The sequence below is a fragment of the Syngnathus acus genome, chromosome 12, assembly GCF_901709675.1.
Source record: "Syngnathus acus chromosome 12, fSynAcu1.2, whole genome shotgun sequence".
Classification (NCBI taxonomy): domain Eukaryota; kingdom Metazoa; phylum Chordata; class Actinopteri; order Syngnathiformes; family Syngnathidae; genus Syngnathus; species Syngnathus acus.
The window spans coordinates 4,347,443-4,368,000 of record NC_051097.1 but is presented as its reverse complement, the minus strand read 5'-3'; the positions used below and the strand labels follow the sequence as shown (position 1 = coordinate 4,368,000).

At 38.0% G+C, this 20,558-nt stretch overlaps 1 protein-coding gene across 1 annotated transcript in view; it reads left to right on the top strand.

Annotated features, from left to right (window-relative positions):
• Positions 1-20,558, top strand: part of LOC119131662 (lymphocyte antigen 75-like) — a 1,013,224-nt gene that overhangs the window by 218,192 nt on the left and 774,474 nt on the right. The window lies entirely within an intron of this gene.

The window sequence follows — 20,558 nt, the reverse complement described above, 5'->3', positions numbered from 1 at the left end:
GCCAACACTGTTTTTTTTTTTTTATATATATATATATATGTATAACCACATAACATTTGGCAGTGATTTGAAGTTAACATAGGAACTGCCATTTGCCATGTTAAGTCTTATCACTGTAGCAGGAAAGTTATGCACCCCTCCTCCAGCAGAAAGGAAGATGAGTGCCATGTCATAATTTATGACTTAAAAAGCATACATTTTTCAACACACAGTGGCAGAGATGGCACTTTATGTTTATGACAATCATTTCCTTAGTGAATGATTCATGTAGATGTGGCACTTATGAATCTTTCAAAGAACAAACAGAAACACTGACGCTTTGAACGTTGCTGGATGGCTGCTGCGGCAAATGCTCGCTGTGAGGGAATTGAAAATATGGCCAAAGAATATACGGAGATAACTGTGTGTACTCTAATTCAGGTATTGTGTATATTCAGCCTCACCATTTGCCATTTTGTAAGCTCCAACTAAAATGGCCACTAGATGCTGCTGTGCATTGACCCCACTGGAAGGGGATTTTGAAAAAAAGTCGATTCAGAATGAACAAATGTGTTATCTGTCATGAAATGCCATTGTTATGTCAATCAGCCTTTATTGTGGGCGTTTGAACAACTTTTCAGCATTTTGTATTACCCTACGACTGTTATTCTCCATGATATGATCAGTTTGAAGGCGGTGGAGCATGCAGTGAACATGGCTGACAAAGAACCGTGTTAATATTTGTTCATATCAGAATACCGGCGAGAACACTGTGACAATCACCGTCGCTCCTCTGCACAGTGGAACCATGCCCTCCTCACATTTATCTGTTTATTGGAAGCTGCAGTCGCCTGGTGGAGATCTTTCATCTTCCCTGTGTAGTGCCCTTCAGAGGGCCCTACTGGCTGTTTGGATTTTAGCCAGGGTTACTATAGAAACACAGAGGGAGAAGTGCTGAGGGCTGGCTCACGGTAATAAAAACGGGCCTCCGAAGGCCTACAAAATCCCCACGAAATGACACAGTTTGAAATGTACGGCATTAATACAACTGTTATTTTCAATTGATTCCAGAAAGAGGGCAACCGTTATAATAGAAGATGATTTTGTTTAATAAATTTAACATGCCCCATTTAAAGACCCTTCAGAAGGTGTGATTAGTATTTTTTTGTATTTGTTTGTTTAAAAAAAATAAATAAAGATGACAGTCAGTGACAGATGTGGTCATGTGACTCGCATCCATCACGGCACGGCTTTTCTGAATGTGCGTGTTTGTATGTGAGTGCCACAGGAGGTGCATTATTCTCTTTGAGGTGAATTTGATATTCATAGAAGACACCTGCACAGATCAGAAGTGAAAAATGTAAATTGCTTTGACTGTGAGTGTATGGAAGCCTTACAGGAAGGCACGAATGTACAGATGAATGAACTAAAGTGGTGATTAAATGCATTAAATGAGTACGTTGGATGTGAAGTCAACTACAAACTGTAATGCATGTTAAATACAGAGCAAATAGATACAGAAAACACATTTTATTTAGTATGTATTTATGTATTTAGTTTTACATATTTTACACATAACGTCCATTTTCCAAAAGCTCACATTGACCTTAATTTTGAATTGGACATCAATAAAATGCAACGATTTACTCCGTCCAATTATCGATTGCAGTCGTATTTTCATTTCCAAATGAGAAAATTTGCAATGAGAATGAATCATAGCTGCTTCAACACAGCCCATTACATGCTAATGATACTTAAGGCTTTATGTTTATCCAGTAATAACTATAAATGTATTAGATAAAGTCTCATTTTAAAAATAATACAGACCTGGGTATGTTTCGTCCCTTGAGATTGGTCTTTTTTTCCTTTGTGTTTCTTTTGGTCATACATTACAGTTGCTTAATTATGATTAAATGTCGCTAGCATTTTGTTCCATTTACTGTTAGCGTTCGTTTTAGTAAGTGGGGCCCCATTGGGAATTGAACGCTCACTGCATTTTAGATTTTTTTTACACAATAAAAAAAAAAAAGCCTGCATAAAGCTTTATCAAACAAAGAAGAGGTTAGATTCAAATGGATAAATCAAATTGACACTGGATCATTATGTAAATTTTAACATTAGAGGGCCACTTTAATTTGGAGTAGTTTTGCATACACACACGCACAAACGTGTACACTGAGGACTATTTTAACAAGACTTGGTAACCGGGGTCGAATCATAACCTTGGCATCGGTGGCTGTGGTCATTCTGTATCCCCGAATCGAATTAAACCATTAATAAAGTGACTCTTTTATCACCAGTGGAGCACTGTGGGGCTTTTATTTTTTTCCTCCACTTTAGGGCCACGGAAATGGGCCTGGTAGTGTTTGCTCGGACACTTTGCAGACACGCAGGGAGCGTGTTCTGGGGACCAACGAAATATAAGCACACTGGTGTGGTCTGGAGCTGTAAGGGAATCTTGTTATAGGCTCATGCTGTCAAGCAGCCATTTTATTGAGAGCCAGGCCTGCTGGCATATCATTGGCGGCTGTGGTCATTTTGACGCCCTGTGACAAATTACATCATTAATAGTGAGACAGTTTTTTTCACCTGTAGAGTACTTTCCCTTTTCTTTCTCTTTTTTTAAGAGCAGACACAAAGGCCTCTTTTCTGGCACACAGCTAATCAAATCAAAACTAATCAAATAAGAGTGCCACTCAATGAACCACGTTGAATAAAACTTTTATCGACTCTATTCACATTGTATTTTCCTTTCCTTTGCCATAAAACGGTTGTAAATGTCAAATTTACCATTTTTCTCATGCTTGCATGGTTCAGGTTTGCTCTTATAGTGCAAGGTGATGAAGTGGCTTGCTGTCAGCAACTTTTTACAACAATTTATTAATGTAACCGAACAAAGGAAAAATCGTAAAAATGTTCCAAAAGTCTAATAAAATAAGCCACGATTAGCCTATAATCCAATTATAGTATATAAATACTTTTATATGCACCATTTCTTTGCCTTATCCAATCTTCTTTTTTCCTTTCGCACACACACATTGCACACAAACATATACGCACAAACACACACACTCACACAGACATGCGCACATGTCCACACATGTTCAGTGAAGGATGCAGAAACATGAAGCTTCTCTCTTTTCCTCTTCAGCATGTCAGAAGCATTTTGCCGGGTGATTAAACACTGCGGTGAGCGTTCAAGCCCCGTGGTTGGCCTGGGGGCTCTGCCACGATCCTTGCACCTGCCACTCTGATCCACGGACCGTCCTCCCTCCCGCTCCCCCGTGCACACACAAACACATTCATGCGCATATATAAAGCTTGAGAGTGAGAAACGCAGATCCTACACAAGAATAGCACTCGGTCGAACAGGGGTCACCAATCCTTTTTACAGTGAGAGCGACTTACACACTTCTGAAATAACTAATTGCCTCAAATTAACTTAAAGTACAGTGTGGTGTATGTTATTAATAATTAATGACGTTCATCTATGTAGTATAATGATTCAGTTGAATTCTGAGAATAATTATCAACAATGATTTAACGAGGTAGGCAACAGATGAATATTAACGGACAACGTTATAGTTTGTTATGTTTCTGCGAGTGTTAACATTTTCAAATGATCACTTCTTCAACATTCTTAGGAAATCATAATGTCCCATCACTGGTGAGTTTCTTGGACACACACACCAAGTTGGCGTAAAACAGTTTCAAGTATATGGTGATATTAATTTGATTATGTAAATGATTTCATATACTGTTCAATAACTAGTGACAATAATGCTGCTTTTTAAGAACAGGCTCACAGGCTACTTATTTGGTCCTTATGAAATACTTTGGAACGTGGGTGCCACATTGGTGACCCAGGAGCAAAGACGATAGTCAGCTGTCATCATAGCCTTCACAATAAGACAAAAACAAATAAACATGTATAGCATTTTCCTTTTTTAACAAAATATATTTAATTATATTTCCTATAATGTTACGTAGAATAAAAGTTTGCTATTCTACTGCATGGCAAGTAAATATGTTCAACATAGTAACATTTTACCTTCAGATGCATAATAAATGAGCTCAAAGTGACAAAAAAATAGTGTACTGAGCCCGCAACCAATAAGTTAGGATTAGTTTTGATTTGGATGTGAAATATATATTTTGTGAGATCAGTCTTGGGAATTTCTTTTAAACACATCTTGCAGTAAAAGTCAAATAAGGACTCACAGACAGAAGAAAATCTGTCCTCTTGTGCAAACGTGCTTTTTGCTGGATTGTTTAATGACATTGTTTCAGGAACATTTTGCTAGTTTAAACAGACCTTCTTGTTCCATATGCCTAACGCAGTCCATTGAAAGCAAGTTGAATGTGAGAACGTTAAACGATGCAGTGAGTAGTAAAATGTTTCTTGGCTGGAGGGAAGGAAACTTTCTGAATGCATGTGGAGGTAAAACATTTGAGAAAAAAAAGTCAAACCTCTCCTTAAAATGCAATAATAATACGCATTAATCCTCTAATACCAAGATAAATAATGCTCGGTCAGTGTATGTCTTCGCTACTAATGGATGAGTTTTTGCACGTCTAGGACTGACATCCTTAGCTCTCTCAATACCTGAGCTGGAGGAAGGCGAGCATGTGTCTCAGGCCCACACTACATCTGTCATACATCCTGTGTGTGTGTGGCACCACAAAAGCATGTGCTTACGTGGTTGTATATACTCTTGGTGGTGGTAGGGTGGTGGTATGTGCGGGAAGCAGATGCCGTTTGTTCCGAAGTCAGCAGCTGGATCCAAAGTTCCCAGTGGGACCTGTGTTTTGTCTACACACACATGCACGCACGCACACACACATGCACAGGCACTCTTGCACGTGTCGAGTAGATATTACGGACATGACACCTGCAGGTAAAGTGCTGGTGAGTTGGTACGTGTATGGCTATTGGGTTTATATGGATATTAGGCTTGGCTGATCTGCTGACCATTAACATATGGAGAAGATCACCTGCATATATTAACCACAGGCTCCATACACACACACGTTGAGCCAAGCCTTAGAGGAAACCTCAGCAAAGTTCAAACGGCAAAGCTAATTCATGACTTTTTTTTTCTGTCCTCATAAAGCCAACAACGTTGATTCAAACTGAAGAAGGCATCTGCTATCCATCCATTTTCTGTACCGCTCGTCCCCATGGGGGTCGCGGGTGTACTGGGGCCTATCCTAGCAGTCATCGGGCAGTATGTGGGGGACACCCTGAACCAGTTGCCAGCCAATCGCAGGGCACACAGAGACAAACAACCATCCGCACTCACACTCACACCTAGGGGCAATTTGGAGTGCTCATTTGGCCTACCAAGCATGTTTTTGGGATGTGGGAGGAAACCAGAGTACCCGGCAAAAAACCACACAGGCACGGGGAGAACATGCAAACTCCACACAGGGAGGGCCGGAGGTGGGGTCAAACCCGCATCCTCTGAACTGTGAGGCGGACGTGCAAACCAGTGCTCCACCATGCTGCCTGCATCTGCTATTATTGCGGTTAATACGTGCAATATTACCATCAAATTTTTGCCCAAATACAAAATTAATAAATGCAATTTATTCACAGACATTTTGTCAAACTCCTACTTTCAATGAGAGTTTGACATTCACTGAAGTAAGTTTTCTTATAATAATTTATAAACCAAAGAGTGTTGGTGTAAATTTTTTTGCAAACTAATTTCAAGTGCAAAATGTCCATTACACATCGATTAATTTTGAAATGCAGGTAATTCTGGAATACAACTTCCAAATGTTTTCATTGTTTAGCATGAATATTTTGGACCTGGTGCAGAATTTCCTTAGTAGATTATTTTTAGAAAATAGGAAGGAACTTGTTTTTTCTTACATACAAGGACTGTGCAAACTCACAATTCAGTCAATAAAAAAGAAACAAAAATCTTTTCACGCTCGCATTCAATCAATAGTCTTGATCAAACGCAGGCCTAAATGTTTTTTACAAATGTCAAACACTAAAGCCAGAGCTAGGATTAAATCCCTCAACCTCAGAAATTTGAGATGCATGAGATTTGCTAAACTGCGAATCTCTACATCTAGTTTTGTGATATGTTTTGTAAGATTCAAGAAAAAGCACAAAGCAATTATATGTGCAGTTTTTGCGCTCAAACATGCACAACGACAGCGTTACGTATTCAGGTTGAAAGATTTAGTGAACCTGAGCCAGTCTGCCGTGCCGAGTCATAATTTGTGATGTAGAAAACAGTCTGCCATAAAGAGAACAAACTCTTTGGATTGAAGTAACCTTAAAATGCCCGAGGAGTTTAGCTTGGTAGCCAGGCACCATATGGCCGTCTCATACAGAATCTACCCTCGTCCTGACAATTAAGACCACGGGCTAAAGCCCTGCCGGATCTGGAGCGTGGCCAAATGAGAGGAGGAAATGAAAGGGAGAAACTAACAGGCAGAAAAAGAGAGAGATACATTTAAAATCAGAGAACTGGGGAGAGAATAGCCGAAGTTAGTCATGAAAAAATAAGATTCCAAAAAGCAACGGAATATCAAGTTTTGTCTGTGCATGGAAAATATGATGGATGAGAGTTGTAGTAATAATTGTGATATAAAAAGGATAAGAGGAGGAATGACGAAGAAAGCTAAACAATGTTCAGCCAATTAAGCGTTGCAAAGGAATCGATGTGTACAATGAGCCAGCCATGACTGAACGCAGAGAGGCTGAGCTGCCTAATTACAGCCTGAAGGGACAGTCTCCATCCCAGTGGAAACTGAGGAAGCAAAAAAGGAGCTAGGATTCAAGGAGGCTAGCAAATAAAAGAAAAAACAAGAGGATACATTACATACAATTTAATATCTTGCATTTTCACCAATAGAATTGCCTCTATTTTGACAAGAATAAAAAAAATGTTAACATTAGTGACAAGCAAATACATAAATATGTCCAAAACATGGCCCCAAGTTCCAAAATCCCATTTGCGCCCCTGCTTTCAAAGATGGGCGAAATAGAAGATACACTCTCTACACTTCTACTCTTGTTAAATAAATCTGTATGTGAAATAGTCAGTCAAAACTGTGGATAATCTTTCTGAAGGCAGATGAATGGCTGATGACGTTTTTGTGTTAGATCTCATTATATTGTTTTGGTGTATGTAAATATGGCTGACAAGGGGAGATTGTTTGGTTGACATTATGCAATTGGAGAGGAGGGGGCTCCGTAAAATTTTAAATCATATTTTTATTTTCCGCTACGTTGCTTGACACAGGTTTACTCAAGGGTGACGGTGCGCAAGTATTTTTAAAAACAGGGTAATTCTAGAAAAATCCCTGGCAGCAACCCCCTCCCCGTGTCTTTGGCTGGGTCATTGCATAATTTAGTAATCATCGAAATTAAGGTATGGAGTGATGAACTTTCAGCTTGTGAACATTTGTGTCAAATCTTTTGCAGGAAATCGACGAAGCCACTGCACTTTAATGAATCTTAAACCGCCTTTAATTTTCATCAACGGTGGCGAGGAAGGGAGCGTTAGCTAAGGTCTGTGCACCCCCCCCCCCCACACACACACAAAGGAAACCGGCACCATTTGGTGTTTATGTAAATGTGCAAAAACAAAATGGCTGACTGCCAAATCCAGTCAGTAAACAAAGCCTGTGTGAGTGCCAGGCGTAGTGTTGTTAAGGTGGACCACTCAGGATAGTGTGTGAATGGTGGGCGGCCCAGTGAAGCTAAAAGACCTTAAAGTAGGCCAGCGGTGACCACGTGAGGCAGCCATTAACTTGTGTTCAGATGGAAGATGGCAGGTCTGCATCACTAAAAACAATGGGCCTCTTTCGCCTTGTTTATGCTGAGCAGATTTAGGCAGCAGTTACACAATATTACTCAAATGACATAATTTTCAAATGATTCCCAATTTTGGATATGGGTCATCGTAGTGTAAATACATACTGATCATTCAACTTTAAATTTCATAGACCTTAATTAAACTAACCTTAAAGCAATTTCTGAAATTAAATCATTGGATGAAAAAGTTAATCAGGTCAACTAAACGGTATGAGATGTTTAATATTTGTAATATTTAAATTTGATTGCTTACAGCATGTCAGCATGGTGGATTAAGGGTTTGTATGTCTGCCCCACAGTTCAAAGTTCAAATATTGGCTGCGGCCTTCCTGTGTTTAGAGCATGCACTAATGCTTGTGTGGGTTCCAAATGCATCCATATTAGGTCAATTGACAACAAAATGTGTGTGTGTTTGCGCAATTGCCCATGTGTGTGAATGTGAGCACGAATACCGTATGGTTGTTTGTCTATCCAGTGTGTGCCCTGTGATTGGCTGGCGATTGGCGCAGGGTGCACACCCAGAGTCAGCTTGAATAGGCTTCAGCTCACACACAACTCTAATGAGGACACGGGCCATAAAAAAATGGATGGATGGATATAATTGTGTTCTTTGGATGCTTCAGACCTGCAGTGTCTTAAAGCAATATTTGTGCCCAGACCATTATATTTACACACTGTGTGTGTCATTATAATCATGGCTTTCATAGAGGAAGACCATGAATGATACATTCAAGTTGAATTGGGACGAATGAGTCATTAAATTTGATTGCGTTGATTCCAATAAAAAATTTGATGTTTGTTTTCCAATTATTAAAACAGTTTCATAAATCTGTTTTTTAAACTTCATAAACCAAAACAATTGACAATCAAGGATTATGTTTTCGTCTGACTGACTGTCCTTTCAAAAAAGGTGTTTGTTCAGACGATAAAAACATACACTGGCTAATTATTTTGACAAATGCAATCAAGAGCTGCATATTTAGCATTAATCACACAATGGAAACGCTGATGTCAGCATATGGAGATTTGGAGTGCGGGTTTCCTGCATGTGGCTTGATAATAACCATTTCCGCAGTAGTCTCTAGCGACAGGTAGAAACATTAATCTCATCCTCTTTTACCTCAAAGAGGTTTCAGTGTACCTCACAACATTCTAAGAGGACTTAATAAAACATGTAGTACTTCAATTTGTACAACATTAATACATATAGACTACATTGTCTTATATTATTTGATACATATACTGTATGCTTAACATTCATAGTTTAATAGGATCTATAAATTATGCAACTTGACTGCAAACATTCAGTCAGACATGATCTCCTTCAGCTGCTTTGAACGTCCAACATTTCCGCCACAGACAGAAGGAAAAACAATAAAACGGAAAATGAGACCAAAAAAAAAAAATGTTACGTCACCAGCAGTCGGATGTGAATGCGATATGCTTATTCATCAGGGTCCAATTTTTCCAGATGAGGGGAAATCCAAATGTCAGGGTGTTGGGACAAGAACAATGCCAGTCGTCATGACAACCAGTAAATATTTTAGGATGAATAAGGAGTGTAGACCTGATGGTTCAGGTTTCCCTCTCATCCTTGTGACCTCAGTCTGTCTGAGTCTCCTGAGCCATTAACCAAACTCTTATAGCAAGTTATGTACATTTTCAAATAACACTGGTAATAAATGCCATCCATTTAAAATAACACTTAACACAATGGGAAAGTTGACTGAAGCCTACCACCCACTTGGCAAAATGTTTTCATTCTTGCTGTATTGTAAGTTCCAATATTCACAGAATTGTAGTTGGATTTTCTGATTCCAGTGATTCCACTTTTTGTGTCCTTATTTATAGGCGTCTGTTTGCTGGAGTTACAAAATGAAAATATCTTCAGAGACTTCAATTATGGCTATATCTTTCATGTCATTCTGTATCATAACAGCATTTACTCTGTATACATAAAGCAAACATCAGGTGTTAAATGATCTGTGTGCCTGTAATGTTGCGGGTAGGCTACAGGGGGAGCAAGTACAAATATGCACATCAAACTTTGTATCTTGGTAAGTTAAAACTTATTCCAGGATACCGTGTGTTTACTTGATTGTTTTTTTTTGTCTGGTATATTGTTAGGTGTATTGCTATGTGTTGTGTTGTGTTCCCGTCAGAACTTGGTTGTGTATGTTATTGAAGCTTAATTACAAAACAAAACAAAAAACATATTCCAGGTGAATTAGAGCTAGATGTGGAATACATGCTGGATTGGTCACCAGTCAGTTGTAGGGCATATAAATAAAACACAACCATTTAAAAGTAATGGATGGATGAGGATCCGCTTCGATTGGCAAGGAATTGGCTGTGTTCATTCCCACAACAGCGCACAATGGCGCAAACGCAATCTGCGTTAATCTTCTACCAGCAAAATGCCAAAAAAAAGCAAACTTAATTCACTTAACATATTTGTATTTGGAATGTGGGAGGAAACTAAAATACCCCCTCAAAAAACACGGCAGCACAGGGAGAACATGCAAACTCCTAACAGGAATGAGCAAGAATAAAAATCCAAATGAATGAACAATGAATCACAGGAGAGATGAAGTGATGAGGTTATGTATGAGCAAGGGGAGAGGAGCAAAACCACGAGGAGGTGGGGGTGTTCACCACGAACATCTGGCCCGACTGCTGTGAAAGGACTCCCCATCACATTCACACACTTGCACACGCATGCACACGTGTACACATACCAGCACACATATACAATGATTTTTTTTAATGAATAAACATTTCCAAATTTACTCTTTACAAAAAAAAATAACAAAGCATATTATTATTGTTTGATTGTGCTAACTAGGGATGGCTTTCGATTTAGAGAAGATGGTTGCCAATCACAGAGGAGCAGTTAGATGTGGCAGGCCATCGCCGACGTGCATAGAGATGCACATAGTATGTGCACTATGTATAGAAAGCAGAAAAATACCTTTGGTACATGGAGAATGGTTGTGCCAGAGCTACTGTTAACCTTTAGCCAGAATGTCGAACAAACGATCAGTGATTATCCACAGAATAAAGAAACGCTCATTTCGTTGTATAAACTAAAAAAAAATACATGCTTTGTTAGCGCAGATTTTTGTGAATGTTTTTTTTATTTATTTATTACTGTGGGGAAATAAAAAAAGAACAAGATCTGCTCCAAGCTGTGTTTGACTTTCAGGTTCAGGCTATTTTGACATTCAAAATAAAGGGAGGCCTGTGGGGCTCTTAATAAGTTAATTAAAGTAGGCGTGAGGAACAACTGGATTCATTTAGTGTCGGGCATCCAGTATGTAAGTCAAAAATAACTGTCTTTTGCAGTATATTGGAAGAAAAAGTATGACTTTTTTTGTGCAAAATTGATATGAAATCAAATTTGCCCCATAAAAAGTACGAGATGAATTATGAGATTTTTAAGTGACTCCAAATAGAACCTCATGTCTTTGGTATATGCATTTACAATTTTGACCAATTTTGCAAACAAACACTGTGTTTGTTTTCAGCAATAGACAAATAGCATCAATATATGACACAATATTATCCTGGTCAGAAACATGGGAATTGCTTTAATTTCATTAAAAGTAGCTTAATACATAGACAGATGGCTGGACCAGCCGGCAAACTGTCCAACAGACAGACAGATAGAGGGACAGATAGATCTATATTGCAAATGTTTTTGTAAGTCACATTTAAAAATAAAAATGAAAATATCTAAAAAAAATAAAAAAAACACATGCTAGAAAAAAAAACATTCAATCGACATAAAAAATGAAGGACCTTCTAAAATTTGCAAGTAACTAATGCTATTGTCATTGTTTGAAGCCTCATGTTACGAGCTGCCAAAAGGAATTAAAATTCAATTATTAGTAAATGAAGAGTGTCTGTTATCAATGTGTGTGTGTGCATGTGTGTGTGTGTCTGTGTGAGTACGTGTTAACTTCTGGAATCAAGCCTAGACCGTCATACATCTGCCATCCAAACGCCCTGACAACCACTCATGTATGGAGTCACATCCTGTGCATTCAACACACATCTGCACAGTAATTTCTTTCTGGAAGGAGCATGTGTTTCCTTTTGTTTGTCCATATGGAGTGTGCACCAAACATGCATGTGTGCTTTCATATGCATGGTATGTACATATGTTCACGTGCTGCATATGCATTTTAACATGCAGGTGTGTGTTTGTTGGTGCGTAGGCACTGATATGTGCTCTGTGTGGCCATTTTTTTGTTCGGTATGTCAGAGTTACAGACTGATGGATACACAGACGTTGGAAGATCAACATATAATTTAACTTGGCAGTGCGATGAGCTCGTTCTAAAAGCATTTAGAATAGGAACGATTTTGTGTTACGTGATTTTGTTGTTATGGCTGAGAGGAAAATGAGTATGCTTGTGGGAAAGGTATTGAATTGGACCTGTTGATATTAGCATGTATAGCATGTAAAACTAAGAAAAGTAATTGTTGGAAATAAATAAATAAATAAATAAAATAATTGCAATCTTGTTTGTTGTCACCTGATGGTTTTAGGAATAATAATGCCAGTTCATTTTCACATTTTAAAACTTTTAATAGTCTACCTTTATTATTGATAAAAGCAGTCAGGAGTACATACATTTTTATTCTATTATTGTACATATTCTTTGCTCTTTCATCACTATCAAATTTGTGTGTGTGCATACATATACGTTTTTATTCTATGATTGCACATATTCTTTGCTCTGTCATCACTATAAAACCAATCATCCAATACGACTATCTACACTAAATGTACAATATTTGTGACGTGGTAGTAGTATGGATGTGTTTATTCATAATATTGGGGCTGTTTTCTAGAAATTGTTTTGTAATTACACCTGCAAGGGGGAACTTGTTATCTGCGTAGCAAGAGGCCAGCGGCAAACACTTTGAAATATGGTTCCTCTTCAGAGTGGCGACGCCAAACTACTGCTAATAACTGCTGATAAACAGAGCGAGTGTAATTGCATCTATTTGCATTTTTAAATAATGCATCTAAAAAATATGCGTTTTGTGTTTCCCGTTTCCTGTGGCTGCAAGATGCAACATTGCATTTAAGTTTTGGTCTTATATTTAATAAAATGTCACTTTTTAATAGTTAATACTGTAATGTACTGTAATATGACTTTGCCTTTTCAACATCTCCATCCATGCATCTTCTCCTGTACTGCTTGTAAGGCTTGCAAGTGAATTTGAAACTTTTCCAGAATGAATAGTAAATAAAACTGAACTGTACATGCGTTCGGCGTAAAAAAGAGTTCACGAAAGAAGGTCTAAGTTGTGGCGCAGGTGGTGTAACGCGATTTTGGTGGATTTGATCCAGACGCAGGAAGACGTTTTTTGTGCTCTGCTGAAATGTGTGGTGGATGTCATCATATTTCATTCATATATATGACATTGGCTTGCACCAAAACCTCTGGATCATTGTATAAATCAAATTATTGAATATATTATTCTTAGTATTGTCATCTTTAATATATTTATGAAGAATCCCAAACTGCAGCACAAACATTTGTCTGCGTCTGCGTATGCAGGGGTGTGTGTGTGTGTTGTTGATATTTTACTCTAAAACTGTTTACTTTCTCAACATTTCATTAAGATGATCATATATTTCTGTCTTGAAATGTGACTATATTTGGGCAATTTTTTGTTGAGGTGATGAGGTTACTTTTTGCTAGTTAGTGCAAAACAACAAAGGCTTTTCAAAATGCAACAAATAGGGAAGTAGCAGAAATCTGTCTTCTTTGTCTCTGTGAGCTCACATGCATGCTTGTGTTATCAAATTAGGCAAAAACAAATGCCCACATTAGAATTGTTCAAACACACAACTTTCACTTGTGGCTTTACAATAAGTTTGATTTATATGAGCCGAAGCAGCGGCTTCCATTATCGGTGAGTAAGAAAAACAAGTGTGATCTCATGTAGCATCATATATCAACATTATGGCTCTGTTTTTTTTATTATTACAAATTTCATATTAATCTAATCTGTTTTGCTATCTTTCTTCCTCTCAGATCTCATGCCACATTATTTTTATTCTGATTCAATTCTTTATCCTGTTTGCTCACATTTATATTTAACATTTTTGTTTTTTTATTTTACATCACAAGCACTTTATCTAATATTTATTTTGGAAACTGTGCATTTTGCTACCTGCTCATATGACAGGGATGGTGTGTTGTGCTTCATGTAATTAATACCACAGCTTCTCCCCACTCTGTTCCCCCCCTCCGGCTCTGGACATTAATCAGAGGTATTTTCAGGGAAACCAAGGCGACACAGGTGCGGATGGTCGGGGGCAGAGAGGGAGAGAGATGATGTATAGAAATACACGGAAGACCCTGATCCGGCCAGCCAATCATCATCCATCACCAGCCAGTCGCCAGGCGAAAGAAATCTGCTCCCACCAATAAAAAGATAGCACGAGACATTTACATTCTTCTTTACCGGGATAAACAAGGTGGACGATTTGTAAGTAGATAGAAAAAACTCCACCTCAGCTTCATTTGGACACAAAGGAAATCATTTCTTGTCCTGGTGCTACCTGTTACAGCCCTTACTCAAGCAAAGCATCTTTTGAAACAAAAAACAAGAAGGTTTTTATTTGGAAATGTGTTGCCCTAAATAGCCTTGACCCTGACAAATGGGAGGATAAAACAGCTTTATTCACACACCTCAGCTATTTATATCTGTCCTGCGGTCAGTTCAACATATCAGTGGCGTCTTCTTTCATTCATTAGCCGTTGACATAATAATTACAACTGAAGACAGTAAATGCCTCAACACCGAGAAACTAATTCTCAAGAGGCCTAGGACAAGTTCTTGAGAGATAAAATTAATTGCTGATATGACTAATTTGCATATACATGATAATGATGATTACAGAACAATCAAAAGACAACAAGCACAAAGCCACAGATGAGTGTAATGGTAATTGAAATTACAATTTTGTCACTGTTATCTGATTAATTATGATAATGTTGTTAAACCAGACCAACGCAACAGTTTAATTCAATGTTTACCTCCATCAAAAATAATACTGTTTGTATGTATGTAGTATGTACAGGACTGTCTCCGAAAATTAGAATATTGTGATAACGTTTTTTATTTTCTGTAATGCAATTAAAAAAAACAATAATGTCATACATTCTGGATTCATTATAAATCAACTGAAATATTGCAAGCCTTTTATTAATTAAATTTTTGTTTTTCGATTGCATTACAGAAAATAAAGAACTTTATCACAATATTCTAATTTTCGGAGACAGTCCTGTATATATATATATATATATATATTTCAACAATTACTTTGTTTATTACTTTTCTTATAATATTTAATGTATGCAGAGACTGTCATATTTACATTTTTTGTAATCTTTGGGAATGTATTTTGTGTTTGCTGACTCTGAATCTGACTGTGTGTTAGACAGCACCGCTAATCTCGTACTCTGTTATTAATTAGGAGGGAGGCTATCCTCATTAGGTTATTTCAACAGGGCCACTAATGTCTATTCTGGCTCTCATTTTAATGTAATTACACTTAGTGACGTTAATATTTCATTAAAATATTAGACGAAAGAATGTGTTTTTTAATCCAACCCATGCTGCTGCTGCAGCGGCGCGCTCTGTGGCAGAGAGCTGAGCTTTGTCCCTCTCATGCCATCAGCTGCTGGCTGCTCATCCGTTTACTCTTGAGACTTCCTCATCCTTTCATCCTGTCCTGTGACAGAAGCTGTTATGCACACACACACACATGCACGCACACACACACGCAAAGCGTGCACATGCAAGATTTAAATTCACAGCAATGCATGTAAATGTGCAACAATCTCACTGAAAACACAAATACACACATACAGAGTTTGTGCTTTCCACAGGCAGGAGCAGATGTCTCTTGTCAATGTGAGCAAATGTCAAACGAACATCGCTGTCATATTTTCATATTTAACTATTCATTTCATTCTAATTTATGGAGTCAATAAGTGAACACTGAGATGCAACCGCAACATTAAAATCTTTTGGAGTACCTGAAGGATTTTCATTTTATTACGACCTTAAATGTTACATCTGACCTACAATTCATAGACTTTGAGATTGTGCCTTAGTTTTACTATGTACATTATTTATTTTTGATCAATTGAAGTCAAAGGGAGTATTAGTTATTGCTTCAAGTTGTGCATTTAGTTTTGCATTCCGTCAAATTCCACCAGAATACGACTCTGCATTACGGACACGAGATCTGATCGTGTAGATAAAGCCCATCATATATTGAGGGGTGAAGGAATTTGGGCCTTGATACACAATTCCATATTTTTTCAAGAACAAGAGAATAGAATACATAGAATCAAATTAAAACCTTTTTTTAATTATTTTTTTTACCAAAATAAGATAAAAACAAATTTAAACAAAATCACCAAGAAAATCTTGACTTACTGACGATAGTCAAAACAAACCAATTGATTCTTTATACAGGATGAAAATAGAAATTGTAAACTTCGTAATTGTATATGACGATGTCCTCGCCGTGTGTTGCATTTGCAGAATCACACATACCGTGACTGAAAATACATGTTTTTACTGTATTTTAGGTGTGCACCATCTTTTTTCTTGGATTTTTGGATCTTATTTGAGCATAAGTAGCCACCATTTAGTTCTGCCATGATAAATGTGTACTCTCGTAGAGTAGGCAGTATGACCAGTGGCTCATTTGACTGAAATTCTTGATTATTATTATTTTTTATTCAGACAGAAGACTGTCAAAGACTTGAATTATGGGGGGAAAAAAAAGTAATTTGTCATTACATAACGATTACAGATGGCGGTTAGTGAAGTAGCAAAGTCCAGTTGATTCCACTCCCTGATGATTGTGTTGTCATTTCTGACATTGCTTTTGCGCAAGTGAAATTGGGATTTAGGAGAGCACATGAGCAAAAGAAAGTACATTCGTTTTCTTAGTAGGGAGCCCAAATAAGTGGTCGGTGCCCCTGTAATTGAAAACTAACAATGAATTTTCGAGGCTTTCTCCATTTTACTAATGCAGTGAGTAATAGCGACCACTGGTTACTCCAGACTGCTTACTCCTGCATCGTTAATTAACTTTTCAACTATTAGTCCTGTTTAAACACACAGCCCACCACTAATACAGCATACTGTTTAAATAAAAAAGCAGACTGGATAATTGGCTGAATGGCAAGAGAATGGTCAGTTTAAATGTGTATGCATGTGCGTGCATGTGAGCGGCTAGGGGCACAGTTTATGTTTGTGGTGGGTGTAAATGTGAGACAAATTCCAGATCCATATGAGAGCTTTCTGTTTAAATGTGTTCAGCAAAGTGAGAAAAAAAAAAAAGAACAGTAAATTGAGTTTAAGCGGGCGTTACTTTGAAATGTGTGAGAGCCAATTGCTCAACTTTGTTGTCTCTGCAGTTAATTTTACAAACAGGGCGGGAAATGTGGAAAAACACCCATATGGACATATAAATGTCATTTAAATTTTTATCCCATTTGAAAAACTCTTTGTTGCATGTTTTTGTTTTCATGGTGTCGCACTGGTTAGCACGTCCGCCTCACAGTTCAGAGGGTGCAGGTTCGATTCCACCTCCCTGTGTGGAGTTTGCATGTTCTCCCCGTGCCTGCGTGGGCTTTCTCCGGGCACTCCGGTTTCCTCCCATATCCCAAAAACATGCATGGTAGGCCGATTGGGCACTTCAAATTGCCTGTAGGATAGACTCCAGCATGCCCACGACCCCAGTGTGGACAAGCGGTACAGAAAATGGATGAATGGATGTTTCAATATTGATTCTTGATATGTATGTGTATGAATGTATTGATGTAATGGCAGATAATATTTTTGGTGGTTGGTCATTTGAAACATGTGAAACCAGTTGTGCTTTAAAACAATCCAAAGGGCATTGAAGCAGATGAATAGATGATTATTTTGGTCGTCCCTGAATTTTTATTTGATATACGTATATCATCGGAAGAACCTTGCCAGTTTTTGACAGAATGTTTGTAATGACTCAGCCCAAGGTCAGCTGCTTGCTTTTACCAAACACTGCTCAACCTTCACCTTGAACCACGTTGATATCAAGTTTTTTTTTTCCACATATCTTGCTGTGCAGTGTGTAGGAATTTATCTCCACGCTGAAACTCCTCACTGCCCTTTCTGCGGATCTCCTGCTGCTTCTTAGCCATACTGCTGATCGCTGTTAATTGGTACACGTCTATTAATAAATGACAGGTAGCAAATGAAGAAAGAAAAAAAGATGCGATCTGTTAAAATGACAGCTTGAGGGTAATAAGGTGTATTTCCAACTTGTCCTTTCGATAGTTTGCATTGCTGTTGTTATACTTTTTATGCATTTTATACCTGGCATAGTGGCTAACAACGAAGCCCACTTCTAATTTAATATGTATACTGTGTAGCAGTGGGTTAGAGTGTATTATTGTTGTTACGTGGAATGAGCCAGTGTGTGTTTAATGTGTCTGGCAGAAGGTAGGAAACTATAAAGCACCAGTAAACACAAACTAGGAGACACCGAGGGGGCATCACGATGCGACAGAGGGGTAATGTGGAGCAACAACATCAGCCTAGTACAAAACCCATCACACACTGTAAAAATTACTTTTACTATGCTGTACTCTCGTTGCTGTACTGTACCGATATTTTAACATTTGTCACTCTTCACTGTAAATACTCGTGAGCTCAAATAAGAGCCAACGATATTTGGGATTAAACTCCGTTGCAAGCCACACTGTATTCCCGAACGTGATTTTAATGAAACTATGATGATGAATTATTCAAATTTGCTCTAACATTTATATTTGAAATAAATATGATTTGCAGTACTACAAACCGAAATATTACTGCATTTCCATATTTTTTGCCGTGATCTGTATTTTCATTGACTTTGTTTCGATTAGCTCTGTGGTTTGGTTTCATGTTTTGTGCTGTCTCCCTTTTTTGTATATCTACTCACTAGGTTTTAATTTCCACCTGTTCTCGTCAACCCTGCTCCTCAGGTCAACCAATCGAGTCAATTTTTTTTTCTTATATTACTCCTTTTCCATTCTCTCTGCTTCCCTGTGCTTGAGTCCGTCTTTTATCACAACACTATTACTGGGCATAGTTTACATTTTTTTTTTTTTTTTACTTTAGCGCTTCCAGTCTACGCATGCTAAATGTTAATTATTTTCGTCAATGTTTACTTTTTAACAGCAAGCCAGAGTGAAGAAATGAGCAGATACATGTTTGCGTGTGTAAGTGTTTTAGTCACTAAATGCACACAGTCACACCTTTCACGGTTGAAACCTGGCAGCGATCGGAGGTGCCTATGCGTCTGCTTGGCAAAATTGAAAAATCCCTCATCTCCCTCTGCCAAAAAGACTTTGTTAGTGTGCCAGAGGTTTAGCACATCTTAAATCTCTCTGCCTGTCCTGCTCTGACAGCGTGTACTATGATGTTTAATTAGGAATAATAGTTTCTAATATTCCTTCAATTAGGGCAGCCTCCTGCTTGTCAAGGGATTTGAATTAAGTGAAAGGGAAGCAGGATAAAAGGAGGGAAACTGGAATAAAATGACTGCAATAGTATTGCCAAGTCAGCGCACCCATAGGGTTATCCATTTTAGCAGATAAACTGGCAATGCGGATGGATTTCTGATTGATTCATTCACGCATCTCTGTTGGGAGATCAGAAATTAAAGCAAGGCTGAAAGTCCAGAATTCCAAAGAAGTGTTTCCAATGAAGAAATGTACAAAGGAAATTTGAGAGAAACATCTGCGAATAAAGTTTTTCCTTTTGATATCAATCCTCGAGAGCTCTTTGGTGTACTGCATTATGTTAAAATTTGCAAATTTGCTTACCAGTTTTACTCTAATATATATTTACAGTACGCAAATCATTTATGAAATATTGTGAAGGAGCTTCTTCTCTTGAAACACATTGTGCCGATGAAAGAAGCTGCTTACAATGCAACGCTCTGATTTTTCGTAGCTTTATTGGGTCATTGAGGGCTTTGTCCCCGTAAATAGGACCCCACGCACATGCACAGGCACACACCATGTCCACTAATGTCTACACCAACAAGAGGAACGAACAAATGAAAGAATCAGCCCCAACAGATTTATCAACCTACTGAGAGTGAGAGAAAGGACGGTGTGTTTGTGTGATTACTGTATGTTTGAGAGTGACCTACTTTAATGGAGGTCCCAATGCATAACAGAATCTAAAGTGATCCAGATACATAATAGCACTATAACATACATGAAAATTAAATGGGAAATTAAAATAAAACGATCCCCCCACCCCGGTACAGTCGATCCTGAGCTCACAAATTCTAACGCCCCACTTTGGTCCTACCTATTGCATTGACGAGGAACTACTATGCAAAATAATTATTTTCTTGTAAATTTGGAGAGAAAATTAATTATCCATACCCATCTGTCCATTGAACATCCAATCACCCATCCTTCCATTTGTGCTCTATTTCAAGCCTTTGTCCCAATTCTTTCATTTTTTATTCACCATCCATCCATCAGTTTATACCTCCATCACTTCCATCTTCTTTTCAACATCATTTTTGGAAGAGCTCCAGTCATTTTTCCTTACTCCAACATTTCATGGCATTTTTGTAAGAGGTTGTGTAGTAAGCTCTGTTGCCTCTTAGCCTAAGTCTCAAATTGGTTCGGCTCCACTT